This window comes from Scyliorhinus torazame, chromosome 22 (genome assembly GCF_047496885.1).
Source record: "Scyliorhinus torazame isolate Kashiwa2021f chromosome 22, sScyTor2.1, whole genome shotgun sequence".
In the NCBI taxonomy this organism is placed as follows: Eukaryota; Metazoa; Chordata; class Chondrichthyes; order Carcharhiniformes; family Scyliorhinidae; genus Scyliorhinus; species Scyliorhinus torazame.
In genome coordinates, this window is record NC_092728.1 from 55,256,946 (window position 1) to 55,270,950 (window position 14,005).

A 14,005-nucleotide genomic window follows, 5' to 3' on the forward strand; every position below is an offset into this window, starting at 1 on the left:
CGGGTTTCTGAAGAGGTGCAGGTAGATCTCACAGTCGCTGGCAAGTTTCCAGACCTGGTATCATGTCGTATTGGGTGTTCCGATACACAAATGAACCAACACGATTGTAGATGGTACAACTCTGTTTTATTATTCTGTGCATAATAACTATTAACTTCTGGCTGTGGTTCGTACTTCACCAGCTAACCTGTGGACCCAGCCCTAGCACTCTCTTAGTGAGGCACTCAGCACATGGTGTATGTCTGAATGGCATGCTGTGAGCTCTGTGCTCTGAGCTGTCTCCTGGTAGAATGAGCGGGAACTGTGGTGTTCCCTGTTTTATAGTGCGTGTGCTCTCACTGGTGATTGGCTGCGATGTTGTGTGTGTGTTGGTTGGTCCAACTACCCGTCCATCAGTGTGTGTGTGTGATTGCACCATGATATGTTAATGTGGATATCATGACAATATCTTTATCTGAGGATTTTCTTGCCAGAGTGAGAGAGAGAGAGTGCAGAGAAGGTTTAGCAGACTGATTCCTGGGATGGCGCAACTGACGTGTGAGGAACGATTGAGTCGGTTAGGATTATATTGGCTGGAGTTTAGAATAATGTGGGGGGGATCTCACAGAAACCTATAATAATCTAACAGGGCTAGACAGGGTAGATGCAAGAAAGATGTTCCTGAGGTGGGGGTGTCCAGAACCAGGGATCACCGCCTGAGGGTAGTCCATTCAGGACTGAGATGAGGAGAAATTTCTTCACCCAGAGAGTGGCGGGCCTGTGGAATTCGCTACCACAGAAAGCAGTTGAGGTCAAAACATTGTATGTTTTCAAGAAACAATTTGAAATGGCACATGGGGATAAGGGGATCAAAGGATATGGGGGGAGGGGGGGGGCAGCAGAGTCAGGCTACTGAGTTGGATGATCAGCAATGATCACAATGAAAGTCAGAGCAGACTCAAAGAGCCGAATGGCCTCCTCCTGCTCCTACTTTCTGTGTGTGTGTGGGTTGTGAACCAGACTCATCACCCATGTCAGCGGATAGCTCTTGTCACTCAGTGGCAACCTTTTTCTTTGCTATGGTGGAACTGCAAGGATAATCCAGGGAACTGCAAGGATAATCCAGGGAACTACAGGCCGGTGAGCCTTACGTCAGTGGTAGGGAAATCACTGGAGAGAATTCTTCGAGACAGGATCTACTCCCATTTGGAAGCAAATGGACGTATTAGTGAGCGGCAGCATGGTTTTGTGAAGGGGAAGGCGTGGCTCACTAACTTGATAGAGTTTTTCGAAGAGGTCACAAAGATGATTGATGCATGTAGGGCAGTGGATGTTGTCTATATGGACTTCAGTAAGGCCTTTGACAAGGTCCCTCATGGTAGACTAGTACAAAAGGTGAAGTTACACGGGATCAGATGAGCTGGCAAGGTGGATACAGAACTGGCTAGGTCATAGAAGGCAGAGAGTAGCAATGGAAGGGTGCTTTTCTAATTGGAGGGCTGTGACTAGTGGTGTTCCGCAGGGATCAGTGCTGGGACCTTTGCTGTTCATAGTATATATAAATGATTTGGAGGAAAATGTAACAGGTCTGATCAGTAAGTTTGCAGACAACACAAAGGTTGGTGGAATTGCGGATAGCAATGAGGACTGTCAGAGGATACAGCAAGATTTAGACCGTATGGAGACTTGGGCGGAGAGATGGCAGATGGAGTTTAATCAGGACAAATGTGAGGTAATGCATTTTGGAAGGTCTAATGCAGATAGCGAATATACAGTGAATGGTAGAACCCTCAAGAGTATTGAAAGTCAGAGAGATCTAGGTGCACAGGTCCACAGGTCACTGAAAGGGGCAACACAGGTGGAGAAGCGAGTCAAGAAGGCATACGGCATGCTTGCCTTCATTGGCCGGGACATTGAGTATAAGAATTGGCAAGTCATGTTGCAGCTGTATAGAACCTCAGTTAGGCCACCCTTGGAGTATAGAGTTCAATTCTGGTCACCATACTACCAGAAGGATGTGGAGGCTTTAGAGAGGGTGCAGAAGAGATTTACCAGGATGTTGCCTGGTATGGAGGGCATTAGCTATGAGGAGCGGTTGAATAATCTTGGTTTGTTCTCACTGGAACGACGGAGGTTGAGGGGCGACCTGATAGAGGTCGACAAAATTATGAGGGGCATAAATAGAGTGGATAGTCAGAGGCTTTTTCCCAGGGTAGAGGGGTCAATTACTCGGGGCCATAGGTTTAAGGTGCGAGGGGCAAGGTTTAGAGGAGATGTACGAGGCAAGTTTTTTACACAGAGAGTAGTGGGTGTCTGGAACTCGCTGCCGGAGGAGGTGGTGGAAACAGGGACGATAGTGACATTTAAGGGGCTTCTTGACAAATACATGAATAGGATGGGAATAGAGGGATACGGACCCAGGAAGTGTAGGAGGTATTAGTTTAGTCGGGCAGCATGGTCGGCATGGGCTTGGAGGGCCAAAGGGCCTGTTCCTGTGCTGTACTTTTCTTTGTTCTTTGTTCTTTGCAGACATTGAATGAAGGCATCATGACTGCGACCTGGATATTGAGCGCTTATCTGGAGGATTTTCTCTCTATTGTCCTGCATCAACAGGACATTGAGGAAATTAAACTCCTCCTGTTTCTGTCATGTATTGTAACCAATGGCTCTCTGTATTGTATGTCACCTGGTTACGCGATTACATCATCAGAGGCACTTGGGAGATTTTGCCTAACTTCCATCTTGGACAGTGAGCAAGCAACACCTCAGCAATAAACTCTGACAACTGGTCAAGTAACCTATGGTGTGGCAACCTGGTTATCCTTTGTCTATACTGTAAATAAAATCAAAACCCCAGAAAACATTACAGGTTCCATTCCATGCACTGTGCCCAAAGTGACGCGACAAGCAGTCAATAGCACCTTGTGCTTTGGGAATGCCAGTGTCCCTCGCGAAGCCATGTACTCATTACTGATGTTAATTCAGCTGCTTCATAATTAAGCTCATTAGCTCCTTTAAGCAGGCATTCTCATAAGAATGGCTATGGAGGTGTAATTTATGATCAGCAACAGGGACAAAGATTGCAAACTCATTTGAACATGTGCTGTAACATCTCTGGGATTCTGTGATGTGACATGCCTTTTAATAACGGCAGTAGCACATTCAACTTTAATGAGTATCATTGAGCAACTGAAAGAGCAGATGTGCAACAAACATATTTGTCTTATTCTTCATACTGGCTTAGTGCTATCCTTATTGTCAAACTTTCTTTCATGTGCTTTCAATTTGTTTTCTCTTTTATTTCTCTCTCCTTTTAAAGTGTTGACTCCAGCTGAGTTAGAGCTCCACAGATTGCAGAAACCCTCCAATGTTTCACTGAAGTAATGGTTCTTTGATGTTCACAGGCTATTTGAGTATGTGAAAGTCAGCCCTGACCTAACCCCAACACCAACTCCACATCCATACACCTTTCACTCGGAAAGTAATAAAGAACAGGAATGGGAAAGTTGTTTACTTGTTCTTCTTTCCTGAGCCAGAGACAATGGGCGGGATTCTCCAAACCTGTGGCCAAGTTCTGACGCCGGCGTGAAAAGTGGCGCGAGCCACTCCAGCGTCAACAGGCCTCACCTGGCAGCTATCCACCTATTCCTAGGGGGCTAGTACAGCGGCGGAGTGGTCTCTGCAGCTCCGGCGCCCGAAAACTGGCGCGCCACGGCCGGCGCAAGTTCGCGCATGCGCGCCACGACTGGCACGTGTTCGCGCATGCGCGGCATGGCCGGTGCGAGTTCGTATATGCACTTGGGTTCCCGTCTCTGTGCCGGACCCCGGACAATATGGTGAAGCCCTACAGGGCCCTGGCACGGAGGAACATAGGCCCCCACGGAAATAGCCCACCCACCGATCGGTAGGCCCCGATCACGGGCCAGGCCACTGTGGAGGCCCCCTCCTTGGGGGTCGGATCCCCCCGCCGCCCCACCAGGCAGGCCTTCAGACAGAGCTCCGCGGTCCCGTCGTTTGGGACCATACGTAATCCATGCCGGCGGGACACGTCCGAACTCAGCGGGCACTCGGCCTGTCAAGGCTCGGCGAATCACCAGGGGGGGTGGTGCTTTCAACGGCCCCTGACCGGCGCGGCGACAATCCCGCGGGCGCCCAAAAATCGCCACTCGAGAATCGGCGTTTCCCCATTATTTGGTCTCGTTTCCCCATTATTTGCTTCCTTCCATTGTGAGAATGGTGTGAACCTGCAACCCTCCATCTCTGCACCAGTTTAAAGGTAGTGAGAGGTTCAAGTCATTACTCTCTGGCCTGCTTCAGCATTCTGGCATGAATAGCAGAGCCAAGTGTCTTTTCCTTCTTCAGTTCATCATCCTTTTTCAGCGTGCATTCTTTAATTGGTCTTGCTCCTTTTATGTACACTTTCATTCCACTACCTGTTTCCTCTATGATTCACAAAGCAAAATATTTGCTTGGTATGTCTGGCATTGTTCCATCCCCATTAGTATAATCTATAATTGGCTTAGCCAATTAACTAGTATTTTTGTTTCTGGTTTCCAGAGTCTTATTATGTTACTTCCCAGATTACCCTCATAATCGCTCTTGGCCTTTCATTCTTTAACGATTTATCAGTATTTTCTACATTGGGCTTGCATTTTCTATCTCTCAGTTCCAATGCTCTATTCCAATTTAATTTCTGTACTGATCAATGAGCTGCAATATTTGTTACATCACTTTGGATTACTGTGCACAGTTCCGGCCTCCCTAAAGCAAAAAGGTTATGGAAACATTGGTGAGTTACAAGCAAATTATCGGAACCTGAGAGAGGGCAACTATCAGGAAGGCTTTTGCAAGTTTCAACTCTTTTCTGTGGAAAATTGAACACTGAAAGGAGACCTGATCAATGTCTTTCGAATTATCCCAGACTTTGATCGGGTGCATGTGCAGAAATGGTTTCTGTGTATAGGTGAATCCAAAACAAAGCAGCAATATTGTGGCACAGTGGCACAGACATTGGTGCTGCTGCCTCACAGTGCCAGGGACCCAGGTTCAATTCTGACCTCGGGTGACTGTTTGAAGTATGCACATTCTCCCCTTGTCAGTGTAGGTTTACTCCGGATGCACCGGTTTCCTCCCACAGTCCAAAGACGTGCAGACTAGGTGGATAGGCCATTTTAAATTGCCCCTTAATGTCGAAAGAAAAGAAATGAAATGAAAATCGCTTATTGTCACAAGTAGGCTTCAAATGAAGTTACTGCGAAAAATCTTTTCAGTCAAGAGGTTTGTGAGTCTTTGGAACTCTCTTCCTGAAAAGGCGGTGGAGACAGAACCTTTGAATATTTTGAGAGCAAAGGTGAATAGATTCTTGGTGAACAAGGGGATGATAGATTATCGGGGGTAGGTGGGATGCAGTTTTGACGTTACTATCAGATGAGCCATGATATTATTAAATGGCGGAGCAGGCTCAAAGGGCCGAACGGCCTACTCCTGCTCCTTGCTCGTATCACCACTAATAGACCAAATAAAGAATCTGGTACTATTTTCTTTATGCAGAAACTGTTGAGAATCTGGAATCCCTGTCAGGTGGAATGACTAAAATGGAGCTCACTGATACTTTAAGGGAAGGCTTGATGCACACATGAGGGAAAGGGGAGTTAAGGAATGCAGGTGTTGGGTATGAATAGGGAATGGAGCGCAGCTTGTGTGCGGTACCAAAATAGACATAGTTGCACTGACTGACTACTTCCATGCTGTAAATTCAGTGAATGTCTTGTCAATTATATTGCTTACGTTAAGAGAACCAGATGATGGGTAATAATTGACTTTGAACACGTGTAAATTCTATGATGTTGCTTCACAGCACCAGGGACCCGGGTTTGATTCCGACCTTGGGTGACTGTCAGTGTGGAGTATGCACTTCCTCCCCATGGGGTCCCTCCCAGGTACTCTGGTTTCCTCTCACAGTCCAAAGATGCGCAGGGTTGGTGGATTGCCCATGTTAAATTGATAATAATAGTAGCTTATTGTCATAAGTAGGCTTCAATGAAGTTACTGTGAAAAGCCCCTAGTCGCCACATTGCGGCGCCTGTTCGCAGAGGCCGGTCCGGGAATTAAACCTGCGCTGCTGGCCTTGTTCAGCATTTCAAGCCAACTGTTTAGCCCACTGTGCTAAACCAGCCCCTTAGTGTTCAAAGTTTAGGTGGGGTTACCGTGTTACAGGGATAGGGTGGGCGATTGGGCCTAGGTAGGATGCTGTTTCAGAGGATCGGTGCAGATTCAATGGGCCAAATAGCTCCTTCGGCACTGTAGTGATTTTATGTCCTATGCTCGGAAAAGAACTTGATAAAGTAAATCTCAAAGACAGGTCCAATATCAACCAAAACTCTGGATAGAGCAAGGGAGAAAGCATTAAATATTCGATGGGAAATTATTTATATAGCAAATTGAATGTTGCCTCTTTGAGTGAATGATACTGAAGACACAAAATAGCTCACTGAGTGAGAGGATGCTGTTAGAAACTTTGAAGAAATGGCTTTACATTTTGGGTACACAGAGCCTTTACCGGGTCTGGTGGATAAAGGGGAGAATGAAGTCTCTGACCTTTGCTAGTGAGCTGATGAATGGAAATGCTCTTTTCCTTCAGTTTCTGTAGAGATTGGGGCTTATATTTATTGTGAGGAAGCAGGTGGACCATGCCCCGTAAATCATCAGGCATAACTGCTCAAGAATACTTTCTTGCTTTCGCGAGTCAATGATGTATTGTCTGAATTATTTTTTCTCCTGTATTTGGAAATAGTTCTTTATGCTTTTTTTTGCCACATCAAGTGTTGGAATTAATGGCAGCTGGGCAGGACGTGTAGCATTGACTGAGATGCTGAGCTTTACCTCCTGTGTGTTCGGATATTGCGAAGTTAAAATGGAACTTCCTTCACTGAATCCTGAAAATAATTATTTTGTATTTGTGGGAAATGAGATGGGGCACAAATATGTCCAGAGATAACTATTAGTGTCATGGAGAAGCAGTTAGCTAGTTCCCATAGTGCTGCTGATTGTCTGTTCTTCAAAGTTAATTGGATCAGCAATTCCCATATGTTTTCGAGATGTTATTATGTACGAGCCGAAGCTAATGATTGCTGTCAAGCTATCTGTTCAAAAACAGCCACGCTATCTGATATTTAAGTTGGGTGCTTAAAGCGAATACATTCCTTTTGAAGAATCACGGGCGGGATTCTCTAATAATGGGGCTATGTCCTCATGCCGGCGTGGAAACCGGCGGTGACGACTCAGGCGTCAACAGCCCCCGAAAGTGAGGAATTCTCCCCTTTCTAGGGCATCAGGTTGTCACCGGAGTCATCCCCGCAGATCCAGCGGCCGGGAACGGACCACGCGAGTCCGTGCATGCACGGAACGGCTGCCGTATTTCCGCACATGCGCGGGGGTTTTCGTCTCTGCGCCGGCCCCCGGGCAATATGGCGGAGCCGTACATGGACCCGGCGTGAAGTAAAGTAGGCGCCCACGGAAGCAGCCCGCCCGCCAATCGGTAGACCCCGATCGCGGGCCAGGCCACTGTGAGGGGACCCCCTGGGGCCGGATCCCCATCCCCCCCCCCCATCCAGGACGGCCCCCACACACTCACCTTCCAGGTCCCGCCGTGTGGGAAGTGAGTAATCCACGCCGGCGGGACTCGGCCAAACACGTCGGTCATTCGGCCCATCGGGACCCGGAGAATCGCCCCGGGGGCGGGGGGCGGGGGGGGGGGGGGTGGGGGGGGGGGGGGGCATTGTCAACGGCCCCCGACCAGCATTGTGGCAATCCCGGCGGCACCCGAAAAACAGTGGTGGAGAATGGGGAAGCCGGCGTCAGGGTGGCGGGGATTCTCCGACCCGGCGCTGGGCCGGAGAATCTCGGCCCACATGTTTCTGCCTGAAAAATAACATGTACGAGTAGCATGCTTGTATGTTAAAAGACTAATTTTACCTCTGATGACAAATTACCAATTGAATTGCGTAAGTATTGCATTGTTCACTTAGTTTCTCCTTCATTTGTTTGTTTTCATAGTTCGGCTGTTTCTACCTTTGCATTGCACTAATAAGATGTCATCCCATGTAAGTGAGAAACAATCGATTGTATTCATTAGATTTTCAGTTTGCAGATTCTGAGAATGAAACTATAGCCTGTTATTAACCTAACAATCTGGTAAGAATGAGAAAGGCTTTTTGGTCGGAAGTCTCCTCTGCACCTCATCTGATTTTATTGACCAAATAAGTCAGGTTACATTTGGGGCTTAAGATTGTGAAAGCTATTAGTTTGAAATTTTGCGATACCATTTCAAACATTGTATATACCTGACATTGTATTGCTGGGCTGGAATTCTCCAGCCGTTGCGATTCACTTTTCCCTCCAGCAGCGCACCCCCGTCCATGGGTTGCCTGGCGGTCTGCGGAGGGTTCAATTCCATTGACAAGCAACGGGAAGATAGAATCCCGCTGCCAGCGGGCTGCCGAGAAACATGGGGCTGGAGGACCAGAGAATTCAGCCCCTGATGTTTTCTTTGGCTTCTGTGGAATTTTATACCTTCAGAACAAATTCCATTCTTTGTATTACTTTGAAAACCATGGCATTTGTTGTCACTTGCAATGTCTGAAATCTGTGTAACTCTTCATGTATAAAATTTCACTGTAAACTAGTAATTATTTATCCTGCCACATGGTACATATATTCCTGGCAGGTTTTAAATTATGTTTCCAGTTATAGGGATTTGGAAGGTTGCCTCTGAAAACTGCCTCTTACCTTGAACGTGGCTGGGGAGCGAGACCAAGATCCAACAAACTTATCATTTTAATCATGTCATCGAATCCAATATATGTGCACTGCCTTTCTTCCCATAGAAAGGAAAAAAAGACAAAGGAGCAATATGTGTACTTCAACAAGGAACTTCTGGAGGGAAGGTAGGACACCTAGATCATAATTACACTCAGGATTGTCAAAGAATCCTGACAATGCAGAAGGAAGCCATTCGGCCCATCAAGTCCGCACCAACCCTCTGAAAGAGTACCCTCCTAAGGTCCACTCCCCCACTTTCCCTGGAACCCCTAATCTCATCTAATCTTTGGACATTAAGGGACAATTTAGAATGGCCAATCCACTTCACCTTCACATCTTGGACTGTGAGAGGAAACCGGAGCCTCTGGCGGAAACACATGGGGAGAATGTGCAAACTTCACACAGATAGTCACACAAGGTTGGATTTGAACCCTGGTCCCTGCTGCTGAGTCAGCAGTGCTATCCACTGCACCACCATGCCACCCCAATGTTGAATGTTAAAACCTGCCTTGGCAAACAGCAGACTGTCTGCAAAGTCAGCCTCAGAAGTACATGGACAAAGTACAGCAGATACCTTAGATCCCTGGAGAAATAACACTGGCAGTGTCTTCTCAAAATCCTTCAAATTCGATGGCAGGATAGGCATTCCAATATCATTGTCGTCTCCCAGGTCAACGTCCTCAGTTTCACGGCACCATTTATGTATAATCAGCGAGGTTGGGCGGGCCACATCGTTGACATTCCTGACACAAGACTCCCAAAACAATCTCTATACTTTGAGCATCATCACGGCATGCAGGAGGGCAGAAGAAATTTTTCAGGGATATCCTTAAAGGCTCCCTGAAAACATGCAAAATCACCACCAATTTGTGGGAATCTCTTGCATGGGACTGCCCAAGTGAGAGAATAAGCCTCTGCAAAGGTGCCAACTATTTTGAATGTGCAGGTGCAGGCCAAACAGTGGAAGGAGTGCCAAAATCCGAACATGCCACCCACCCAACTCATCGAATAGTACCTGCAGTACCTGTGCCAGAGTGAGCAGAATGCTAAATTGGATTTTTCAGTCACTTCAAGATGCACATCCCTAAAGTGAAAGAAAGTCATCCTCAGGCACAAAGGACGCCGAAGAGAAAGAAAGGTACAGGCAGACTTGGAAGAAAATGAAGCTGATTTGGTTAGCAAGTTTGCGGATGATACTAAGACTGCAGGAGTTGCGGATAATGATGAAGGTCATCAGACGAAACAGCAGGTTATAGATAGGCTGCAAATTTGGGAAGAGAAATGGCAGATGGAAGTTTACCTGGACAAATGCGAGGTTATGCATTTTGGTCGATCCAATTCAGGTGGGAGCTATAAAATATATGGCAGAACCATCAGGTGCATAATGACATCAAACGCCTATACACATCTATACCCCATCTGTTCATGTGTCTATCCGGATAAGTCTTAAAGGTCGCTAACGTATCTGCCTCAACCACCTCACTTGGCAGTGCATTCCAGGCCACCACCACTCTCTTTGTAAAATACTCCTGTGCACATCTGCACTTAACCTATTCCCTCTAACCTTGAACTTGTGACCATAATGACACAGAGAGATCTGGGCGTACGGGTCCACAGTTCCTTAAAAGTGGCAGCACAGGTGGAAATGGTGGTAAAGAAACCATATGAATGCTTGTCTTCATAGGATGGGGTATCGAGCATAAAGGCTCGGAAATTATGTTATAGTTGTAAAGAACGTTGGTTAGGCCACATTTCAAACAATGTGTCCATTTCTGGTCACCACACTACCAGTACTAATGTGGAGGCTTTGGAGGGAGTACAGAAAAGATTTACCAGGATGTTGCCTAGCATGGAGGGTATTAGCTTTGAGGAGAGATTGAATAAACTGAGAATGTTGTCCCTAGAAAGATGGAGGCGAAGGGGCGACCTGATAGAAGTTTATTAAATTATGAGGGGCATAGATCGGGTGAACAGTTGGAGGAATTTTCCCAGGGCAGAAATGACAATTACAAGGGGGCACAAGTTCAAGGTTAGAGGGAATAGGTTAAGTGCAGATGTGCACAGGAGTATTTTACAAAGAGAGTGGTGGTGGCCTGGAATGCACTGCCAAGTGAGGTGGTTGAGGCAGATACGTTAGCGACCTTTAAGACTTATCCGGATAGACACATGAACAGATGGGGTATAGATGTGTATAGGCGTTTGATCTAGATAGGACACGTGATCAGCGCAGGCTTGGAGGGCCAAAGGGCCTGTTCCTGTGCTGTACAGCCTTCACATATAAAGAGGTGGTGGACAGCAAACAGTCAACATATTGAAATACCAGTTTTATGTGCAATGTACCTCCTGTAGAAAATAAAATGTACACCACACTGCTCTCAAAAAACATCAATACCAACACTCCTAATATGGCCCAATTATAGGCAGGAATATCTGGCCATTAGAATTTTCTAAGCCATTATTAATAATTCATGAAATCAGCCTTTGCAATGATCTTTATACATGTGAGCTTTGCGCATGAGCAGTGGGAGAGAGCACATCCTAAGTGAGACATAGCTAGAGTGCGTGTGGGTATCGGGACTTTGGAGCAGAGTGGGAATTCGGTGCGTTTTGCATTTTTCCTTTGCTTTCTAAGTTTTAAGTCTTCAGAGTGTGGTCTTGCCCTGCTGTAGCAATGGAGGCTACATGGGAGAGAGTTGATTGCTGAGCAGTGGGTAAGGTCAAGTAAATATTTACTACTTTTATTGCTTGTAGTTTGGAAGGTCTTTTTGTAGTTTATAGTTTGTAACGGTTTGTTTTGTAATAATGAGGACAAGGAAAGAAGGGCCCGAGAATAATTAATATTATGTGGTATTAAGCATTCTCCACAGGTTGAATGTAAAGGGGTAAGTCATGGCAGGAGAGTAGTGTTGATGTTCGGAATAGCATTAAACAGGAAATTAGAGATGCATGTGATGAAGGAACACCTGAAAGTATGGGCAAATTTCACCTGTTTATTGATTGGGCAAATCAAATTTGTCACAATGATGTGGAGGAGAAATTCTTGGCGTGTAAATGAAATGTTTTCTGGACCAATATGTTGATGAAGAGGCCATGTTAGATTAAGTATTGTGTAATGAGAAAGGAATAATTGCAATCTAATTGTGCAAGGTATCTTGCGGATGAGTGACCATAATATGATCGAATTTTTCATAAAGATGGAGAGTGATGTAGTTGATGCTGAGACTTGGGTCCTGAAACTTAATAAAGGAAACTATGATGATATGAGGCACAATTTGCCTATGCTGAATTGAGAAATGTTACTTAAAGAGATAGAACATAGAACATAGAAAAATACAGCACAGAACAGGCCCTTCGGCCCACGATGTTGTGCCGAACCTTTGTCCTAGATTAATCATAGATTATCATTGAATTTATAGTGCAGAAGATGGTGAAGAGACAATGGAAAACATTCAAAGTGTGCATGGGTGTGTTGTGTTAAGTAATTTGGAATAACACAAGCTGCCACTTGATGCAGTTTTGAGTAAAAGATGCTCCAGACTTTGAAGTGAGTTCAGTGTGTTTTATTGAACTATTAGCACAGTTCTCAATGAGTACGACTCTCTGTTAATCTAAATGTAGTAACTCAGTCTAACTGAACCAGCCTTGCTCTAAGCCACATGCTGGGGTGTGATGCTGAGGATACACCCTGTCTCACTCTGTAGATGTTGGCCTGTGGAAAGAGGCGGGGTGTTCAGTGCCTCATCCCTTTTATAGTGAGGTGAGATACCACCCCTGAGTGTCCTGACTGCTCATTGGTCGTGTCCCATTCTATGTCTTCATTAGCTGCATGTTTGCATATCATGACAGGGTGAACAATTGTTCATTCCTGTCTGGCACGAAAGTAAAACCGGAACGATGGCCATGGCTTACAAGGAAAATTAGAGGCAGTATTTGATCCCAAGAAAGAGGCATACAAAATGGCCAGGAAAATTGGAAGAAGTTTAGTTTAAAGGAGGACCATGGGATTAATCAGTCATAATTATAATGAATGGTGAAGCAGGCTCGAAGGGCAGAATGGCCTATCACTGCTCCTATTTTTCATGTTCCTACATCTGAGGAGTGTGTGTAAACTATTTTTTTCCTACCCCTTATGCTGCCTTAGGTAAGCCAAGCTGGCACAATGGAGCAGCTTTAAGCCAATCACTTGATGCATTCAGTCCCTGTGGGTGGCATACTGTTCAACGCATTGTTGGGAGATGAAAACATGACTGGAAAATTGATCTTTACTGTTAACATTGTCATACTGGGAATTTTCCTTTTGTGTCTGCTGAGTGGCCTTGCTTCCAGACTGAAGCGGGTTGTCTGTAGAAATTTAAAACTCGAGACTCTAGGCCAATTTATCTTTCTTTGATTTAATCTTGCAGCCGGTGCTAATTCCCTGCTGGACATGAGTGACCAGATAGGATTTATGACAATCAATGATAGGTGGCATGGTAGCACAGTAGGTAGCACTGCTACTTCAAAGCTCCAGGGTCCCAGGTTCGATTCCCAGCTTGAGTCACTGTTTGTGTGGAGTCTGCACTTTCTCCCTGTGTCTGCGTGGGTTTCCTCCGGGTGCTCCGGTTTCCTCCCACAAGTCCTGAAAGACATGCTGTTAGGTGAATTGGCGATTCTGCATTCTCCCTCTGTGTACCCAAACAGGCGCCGGAGTGTGGCGACGAAGGACTTTTCACAGTAACTTCATTGCAGTGTTAATGTAAGCCTACTTGTGACAATAAATATTATTATTATTATTAAAGCTACGACTAGCTTTCTATTCCCAGACTAATTTAAATTCCAAACAGCCGCTGAGTTGGGATTTGAAGCCTTGACCCTGGGTATTGGCCTGGGCCTGTGGATTATTCATCTAATGATATGACCACCACACCGCCACCTCCCGCTTATAATTGCGAAACCGTATCCTGCATAGTCCTCAAGCTGTCCAGCGACCTTGCAACTACAGATAGTTTTTAATTGTACACCGCCATTAAAGACGCCAACAGAAATATGCAAGTCTCTTTTTCCGAACGGAAGGCTTGAGTGCACTGGGACACTTCCCCTTTCTTACTCACTCGTTAGTTAAGTCTTCAGAGTCTTAACTCCGACGTAGTCCTCACAACCATAGTGGGCAGACCTAACGGGGAAGCTGCAGAGCAAGCAGGAGGGGTTTGACAAAGGGGACCTTTAC